This window comes from Dasypus novemcinctus, chromosome 10, assembly GCF_030445035.2.
Source record: "Dasypus novemcinctus isolate mDasNov1 chromosome 10, mDasNov1.1.hap2, whole genome shotgun sequence".
NCBI classification, from domain to species: domain Eukaryota; kingdom Metazoa; phylum Chordata; class Mammalia; order Cingulata; family Dasypodidae; genus Dasypus; species Dasypus novemcinctus.
This window is the reverse complement of record NC_080682.1, coordinates 128,727,290-128,735,645: the sequence shown is the minus strand read 5'-3', so window position 1 is coordinate 128,735,645 and position 8,356 is coordinate 128,727,290.

Sequence of the window (8,356 nt, the reverse complement as noted above, 5' to 3'; positions counted from 1 at the left end):
CGGATGGGGCGAGAGGGGGCTTAGATCCCACGGGGCTGCTGGATGCGGCTCTCCCGCTGGCAGGTGTCGGCACTTTTGCTTCCCTCCGCGGTGAGGACCGTGTTCTCCTCCCTCTCAGCTGACCTGGGCCGGTCCAAGGAACCTGAGCGCAGGTGGTGCACCTGCGCTGGGGCTCAGGTCCCAGCTGGCACGGGGCCTGTCCAGAGACACGCAGAAGCCTGTCTCCTGAGCATGCACGCACCCAGTGCCAGGCTCAGCCGCAGCCAAAGTGACAGAAGAAGAGGCATGTGTAGGGAGGCCCCCCTGCAACCGAATCCCCCCCTCCCCCGCGTGCGAGAGCACGGATTCCCCAGTAGAGCCCACTGGCAGGGCACTGAGGCCCGGAGCCACCTGCCATCAGCAGCGTAGTCCTGGGTGTCCCCGCAGCCCTCAGGAGCACCAGGGCCTGGGGCTTGATCGACCAGGCAGCTGCGCCTCGGCGAGAAGGGCTATCTGCTTCGGTTTGGAAATCTGGACGGTATCCCTGCGGCATGGGCCGCTACGGTAGCTTGGAACGGCAATCAGTAGGAACATCACCTGGTTGCGTGGCGTGCTCTGGCAGAGGGAAGTGTGCTTAAGATGATGGGTTCTCACTTTTTTTCCCCCCAAAACGGATGGTTACGACTCGAGTCAAGGCCCAAACAACCCATACGTCCGCTTTGGATGGTCACGATGGCCGCTTAGAATATACCCGGTCCATGGAACACCTGGACCTGTAAGCCCACTTGACCGCAGTGCCTGCCTCAAGTGAGCAGAAATGATTTCCACGCAAGTGTCTCACCACCCAAGAGGTAAGCAGTTTCGTTTTGCGTCCCCCGGCCCCAGAGCCGAGAGAAATGCTCGTTCGTTCGTACGGTCCCAAAAAGGTGGGCGAGAGGAGAAAGGGCAGGCTGATTGCTCAGAGTCGTCGGGGTGCTCTGGGGCCCCTCTCGTCCCACCAAAGAAACGCAGAGAAAGAGAGGTCCTTGACAAGGGAGAGGGAAGACTCTGGGCCTGTGCTCTCCGGGAGACAGGCCTCTGCAGGCCTGGCCGGGAGCCCAGGCCGAAGCCCGCAGGTCACCGGTGGGAAAGGCCGGGGTTCCCCTGACACAAGGTGGAGGTGACGGCGATGGGAGACAGCATGTCTGTGACCATGGCCGTGGGAGAGACCTGCAGGGCAACGCCGGCCGGCCCTAGGTAGGCCCCCGCTTGAGGAGGCCTCGGGGACTTTGGTGGGCAAGGAAACCCCTCTTCAGACGGGTCTGGCTGGCAGCCTGGCCCAACCCAGACCCTTGGCCTGGGTCAGGTGAGCTATGGCATGGAGAGGGGGCTCTCCCAGCAGCCCCAGATCTGGCCCAGGGGTCCCTTCCCCCACAGCCCCTTCTGCAAGGGGCCCTGCCCCTCCCCCTGCCTTAGAACTCAGCCCTCTGCCCCCCAGCAAGTGCGAGGAAGGAACTATTCCTATCCTACAGTGGCCCCTAGCGGTGGAAGTGTTGCCTCTGACTTTGGGCAACGGAGCCGCTCTCTTGTTCCTGGAGCTTCTTCTGTCTCTTGGCTTTTCGCCAGACAGACGGGAGGGAACAACTGTCCAGGACAGCATAGCAGAGCTTCTCTCCTGGCCCAGTCCCCACCCAGCAGGCTCCACCCACGTCGGCCACCCCTTCCGTCGCGTCCCCGTGGCCTCCTGGTGGCATTCGGTGTAGACATTTTGGAAGCCCGCTTCCCCCAGCGCTGGAGGTTTTCCTGGCAGTGGACGCGCTGCCCGAAGTGCATCGGGTGGGTTTCGGCAGGATGCCTATTGGCCTCATCTGTCCCGGCACTGCCACCGGGGACCACTCCCGAGTGCAGAAAACGCCTCCCCGCCCCCTCCCCCAATCCCTCACCACCGTCTTCCCTCTCCCGGGCTTGGGCACCTCGCGCCAGTGGCCACCGTCTCCAGAGCAAGCAGGAGGGGCGGGGTCGGGGCGAGTCTGCCGGGGGCGGGGTGAGTGGCGCCTGCGCGCCAGGGCGGCGGTGGGCGTGGCCGGCCCAGCGGGCCGGGGCGCCTGCGCTTTGGTCCCGGCTTTGCGGGCGTCAGAGAGCGGTGTACGGCGGCGCGGGAGGCCTGGCGCTTGCCCCTGCCCCTCCCCCACCCCTGCCCCGGGCGCCGTCCGGGCGCCCCGAAAGGAGGGGCTGAGGAGGGGGGCAGCGGATGGGGCGAGAGGGGGCTTAGATCCCACGGGGCTGCTGGATGCGGCTCTCCCGCTGGCAGGTGTCGGCACTTTTGCTTCCCTCCGCGGTGAGGACCGTGTTCTCCTCCCTCTCAGCTGACCTGGGCCGGTCCAAGGAACCTGAGCGCAGGTGGTGCACCTGCGCTGGGGCTCAGGTCCCAGCTGGCACGGGGCCTGTCCAGAGACACGCAGAAGCCTGTCTCCTGAGCATGCACGCACCCAGTGCCAGGCTCAGCCGCAGCCAAAGTGACAGAAGAAGAGGCATGTGTAGGGAGGCCCCCCTGCAACCGAATCCCCCCCTCCCCCGCGTGCGAGAGCACGGATTCCCCAGTAGAGCCCACTGGCAGGGCACTGAGGCCCGGAGCCACCTGCCATCAGCAGCGTAGTCCTGGGTGTCCCCGCAGCCCTCAGGAGCACCAGGGCCTGGGGCTTGATCGACCAGGCAGCTGCGCCTCGGCGAGAAGGGCTATCTGCTTCGGTTTGGAAATCTGGACGGTATCCCTGCGGCATGGGCCGCTACGGTAGCTTGGAACGGCAATCAGTAGGAACATCACCTGGTTGCGTGGCGTGCTCTGGCAGAGGGAAGTGTGCTTAAGATGATGGGTTCTCACTTTTTTTCCCCCCAAAACGGATGGTTACGACTCGAGTCAAGGCCCAAACAACCCATACGTCCGCTTTGGACGGTCACGATGGCCGCTTAGAATATACCCGGTCCATGGAACACCTGGACCTGTAAGCCCACTTGACCGCAGTGCCTGCCTCAAGTGAGCAGAAATGATTTCCACGCAAGTGTCTCACCACCCAAGAGGTAAGCAGTTTCGTTTTGCGTCCCCCGGCCCCAGAGCCGAGAGAAATGCTCGTTCGTTCGTACGGTCCCAAAAAGGTGGGCGAGAGGAGAAAGGGCAGGCTGATTGCTCAGAGTCGTCGGGGTGCTCTGGGGCCCCTCTCGTCCCACCAAAGAAACGCAGAGAAAGAGAGGTCCTTGACAAGGGAGAGGGAAGACTCTGGGCCTGTGCTCTCCGGGAGACAGGCCTCTGCAGGCCTGGCCGGGAGCCCAGGCCGAAGCCCGCAGGTCACCGGTGGGAAAGGCCGGGGTTCCCCTGACACAAGGTGGAGGTGACGGCGATGGGAGACAGCATGTCTGTGACCATGGCCGTGGGAGAGACCTGCAGGGCAACGCCGGCCGGCCCTAGGTAGGCCCCCGCTTGAGGAGGCCTCGGGGACTTTGGTGGGCAAGGAAACCCCTCTTCAGACGGGTCTGGCTGGCAGCCTGGCCCAACCCAGACCCTTGGCCTGGGTCAGGTGAGCTATGGCATGGAGAGGGGGCTCTCCCAGCAGCCCCAGATCTGGCCCAGGGGTCCCTTCCCCCACAGCCCCTTCTGCAAGGGGCCCTGCCCCTCCCCCTGCCTTAGAACTCAGCCCTCTGCCCCCCAGCAAGTGCGAGGAAGGAACTATTCCTATCCTACAGTGGCCCCTAGCGGTGGAAGTTTTGCCTCTGACTTTGGGCAACGGAGCCGCTCTCTTGTTCCTGGAGCTTCTTCTGTCTCTTGGCTTTTCGCCAGACAGACGGGAGGGAACAACTGTCCAGGACAGCATAGCAGAGCTTCTCTCCTGGCCCAGTCCCCACCCAGCAGGCTCCACCCACGTCGGCCACCCCTTCCGTCGCGTCCCCGTGGCCTCCTGGTGGCATTCGGTGTAGACATTTTGGAAGCCCGCTTCCCCCAGCGCTGGAGGTTTTCCTGGCAGTGGACGCGCTGCCCGAAGTGCATCGGGTGGGTTTCGGCAGGATGCCTATTGGCCTCATCTGTCCCGGCACTGCCACCGGGGACCACTCCCGAGTGCAGAAAACGCCTCCCCGCCCCCTCCCCCAATCCCTCACCACCGTCTTCCCTCTCCCGGGCTTGGGCACCTCGCGCCAGTGGCCACCGTCTCCAGAGCAAGCAGGAGGGGCGGGGTCGGGGCGAGTCTGCCGGGGGCGGGGTGAGTGGCGCCTGCGCGCCAGGGCGGCGGTGGGCGTGGCCGGCCCAGCGGGCCGGGGCGCCTGCGCTTTGGTCCCGGCTTTGCGGGCGTCAGAGAGCGGTGTACGGCGGCGCGGGAGGCCTGGCGCTTGCCCCTGCCCCTCCCCCACCCCTGCCCCGGGCGCCGTCCGGGCGCCCCGAAAGGAGGGGCTGAGGAGGGGGGCAGCGGATGGGGCGAGAGGGGGCCTAGATCCCACGGGGCTGCTGGATGCGGCTGTCCCGCTGGCAGGTGTCGGCACTTTTGCTTCCCTCCGCGGTGAGGACCGTGTTCTCCTCCCTCTCAGCTGACCTGGGCCGGTCCAAGGAACCTGAGCGCAGGTGGTGCACCTGCGCTGGGGCTCAGGTCCCAGCTGGCACGGGGCCTGTCCAGAGACACGCAGAAGCCTGTCTCCTGAGCATGCACGCACCCAGTGCCAGGCTCAGCCGCAGCCAAAGTGACAGAAGAAGAGGCATGTGTAGGGAGGCCCCCCTGCAACCGAATCCCCCCCTCCCCCGCGTGCGAGAGCACGGATTCCCCAGTAGAGCCCACTGGCAGGGCACTGAGGCCCGGAGCCACCTGCCATCAGCAGCGTAGTCCTGGGTGTCCCCGCAGCCCTCAGGAGCACCAGGGCCTGGGGCTTGATCGACCAGGCAGCTGCGCCTCGGCGAGAAGGGCTATCTGCTTCGGTTTGGAAATCTGGACGGTATCCCTGCGGCATGGGCCGCTACGGTAGCTTGGAACGGCAATCAGTAGGAACATCACCTGGTTGCGTGGCGTGCTCTGGCAGAGGGAAGTGTGCTTAAGATGATGGGTTCTCACTTTTTTTCCCCCCAAAACGGATGGTTACGACTCGAGTCAAGGCCCAAACAACCCATACGTCCGCTTTGGACGGTCACGATGGCCGCTTAGAATATACCCGGTCCATGGAACACCTGGACCTGTAAGCCCACTTGACCGCAGTGCCTGCCTCAAGTGAGCAGAAATGATTTCCACGCAAGTGTCTCACCACCCAAGAGGTAAGCAGTTTCGTTTTGCGTCCCCCGGCCCCAGAGCCGAGAGAAATGCTCGTTCGTTCGTACGGTCCCAAAAAGGTGGGCGAGAGGAGAAAGGGCAGGCTGATTGCTCAGAGTCGTCGGGGTGCTCTGGGGCCCCTCTCGTCCCACCAAAGAAACGCAGAGAAAGAGAGGTCCTTGACAAGGGAGAGGGAAGACTCTGGGCCTGTGCTCTCCGGGAGACAGGCCTCTGCAGGCCTGGCCGGGAGCCCAGGCCGAAGCCCGCAGGTCACCGGTGGGAAAGGCCGGGGTTCCCCTGACACAAGGTGGAGGTGACGGCGATGGGAGACAGCATGTCTGTGACCATGGCCGTGGGAGAGACCTGCAGGGCAACGCCGGCCGGCCCTAGGTAGGCCCCCGCTTGAGGAGGCCTCGGGGACTTTGGTGGGCAAGGAAACCCCTCTTCAGACGGGTCTGGCTGGCAGCCTGGCCCAACCCAGACCCTTGGCCTGGGTCAGGTGAGCTATGGCATGGAGAGGGGGCTCTCCCAGCAGCCCCAGATCTGGCCCAGGGGTCCCTTCCCCCACAGCCCCTTCTGCAAGGGGCCCTGCCCCTCCCCCTGCCTTAGAACTCAGCCCTCTGCCCCCCAGCAAGTGCGAGGAAGGAACTATTCCTATCCTACAGTGGCCCCTAGCGGTGGAAGTGTTGCCTCTGACTTTGGGCAACGGAGCCGCTCTCTTGTTCCTGGAGCTTCTTCTGTCTCTTGGCTTTTCGCCAGACAGACGGGAGGGAACAACTGTCCAGGACAGCATAGCAGAGCTTCTCTCCTGGCCCAGTCCCCACCCAGCAGGCTCCACCCACGTCGGCCACCCCTTCCGTCGCGTCCCCGTGGCCTCCTGGTGGCATTCGGTGTAGACATTTTGGAAGCCCGCTTCCCCCAGCGCTGGAGGTTTTCCTGGCAGTGGACGCGCTGCCCGAAGTGCATCGGGTGGGTTTCGGCAGGATGCCTATTGGCCTCATCTGTCCCGGCACTGCCACCGGGGACCACTCCCGAGTGCAGAAAACGCCTCCCCGCCCCCTCCCCCAATCCCTCACCACCGTCTTCCCTCTCCCGGGCTTGGGCACCTCGCGCCAGTGGCCACCGTCTCCAGAGCAAGCAGGAGGGGCGGGGTCGGGGCGAGTCTGCCGGGGGCGGGGTGAGTGGCGCCTGCGCGCCAGGGCGGCGGTGGGCGTGGCCGGCCCAGCGGGCCGGGGCGCCTGCGCTTTGGTCCCGGCTTTGCGGGCGTCAGAGAGCGGTGTACGGCGGCGCGGGAGGCCTGGCGCTTGCCCCTGCCCCTCCCCCACCCCTGCCCCGGGCGCCGTCCGGGCGCCCCGAAAGGAGGGGCTGAGGAGGGGGGCAGCGGATGGGGCGAGAGGGGGCCTAGATCCCACGGGGCTGCTGGATGCGGCTCTCCCGCTGGCAGGTGTCGGCACTTTTGCTTCCCTCCGCGGTGAGGACCGTGTTCTCCTCCCTCTCAGCTGACCTGGGCCGGTCCAAGGAACCTGAGCGCAGGTGGTGCACCTGCGCTGGGGCTCAGGTCCCAGCTGGCACGGGGCCTGTCCAGAGACACGCAGAAGCCTGTCTCCTGAGCATGCACGCACCCAGTGCCAGGCTCAGCCGCAGCCAAAGTGACAGAAGAAGAGGCATGTGTAGGGAGGCCCCCCTGCAACCGAATCCCCCCCTCCCCCGCGTGCGAGAGCACGGATTCCCCAGTAGAGCCCACTGGCAGGGCACTGAGGCCCGGAGCCACCTGCCATCAGCAGCGTAGTCCTGGGTGTCCCCGCAGCCCTCAGGAGCACCAGGGCCTGGGGCTTGATCGACCAGGCAGCTGCGCCTCGGCGAGAAGGGCTATCTGCTTCGGTTTGGAAATCTGGACGGTATCCCTGCGGCATGGGCCGCTACGGTAGCTTGGAACGGCAATCAGTAGGAACATCACCTGGTTGCGTGGCGTGCTCTGGCAGAGGGAAGTGTGCTTAAGATGATGGGTTCTCACTTTTTTTCCCCCCAAAACGGATGGTTACGACTCGAGTCAAGGCCCAAACAACCCATACGTCCGCTTTGGACGGTCACGATGGCCGCTTAGAATATACCCGGTCCATGGAACACCTGGACCTGTAAGCCCACTTGACCGCAGTGCCTGCCTCAAGTGAGCAGAAATGATTTCCACGCAAGTGTCTCACCACCCAAGAGGTAAGCAGTTTCGTTTTGCGTCCCCCGGCCCCAGAGCCGAGAGAAATGCTCGTTCGTTCGTACGGTCCCAAAAAGGTGGGCGAGAGGAGAAAGGGCAGGCTGATTGCTCAGAGTCGTCGGGGTGCTCTGGGGCCCCTCTCGTCCCACCAAAGAAACGCAGAGAAAGAGAGGTCCTTGACAAGGGAGAGGGAAGACTCTGGGCCTGTGCTCTCCGGGAGACAGGCCTCTGCAGGCCTGGCCGGGAGCCCAGGCCGAAGCCCGCAGGTCACCGGTGGGAAAGGCCGGGGTTCCCCTGACACAAGGTGGAGGTGACGGCGATGGGAGACAGCATGTCTGTGACCATGGCCGTGGGAGAGACCTGCAGGGCAACGCCGGCCGGCCCTAGGTAGGCCCCCGCTTGAGGAGGCCTCGGGGACTTTGGTGGGCAAGGAAACCCCTCTTCAGACGGGTCTGGCTGGCAGCCTGGCCCAACCCAGACCCTTGGCCTGGGTCAGGTGAGCTATGGCATGGAGAGGGGGCTCTCCCAGCAGCCCCAGATCTGGCCCAGGGGTCCCTTCCCCCACAGCCCCTTCTGCAAGGGGCCCTGCCCCTCCCCCTGCCTTAGAACTCAGCCCTCTGCCCCCCAGCAAGTGCGAGGAAGGAACTATTCCTATCCTACAGTGGCCCCTAGCGGTGGAAGTTTTGCCTCTGACTTTGGGCAACGGAGCCGCTCTCTTGTTCCTGGAGCTTCTTCTGTCTCTTGGCTTTTCGCCAGACAGACGGGAGGGAACAACTGTCCAGGACAGCATAGCAGAGCTTCTCTCCTGGCCCAGTCCCCACCCAGCAGGCTCCACCCACGTCGGCCACCCCTTCCGTCGCGTCCCCGTGGCCTCCTGGTGGCATTCGGTGTAGACATTTTGGAAGCCCGC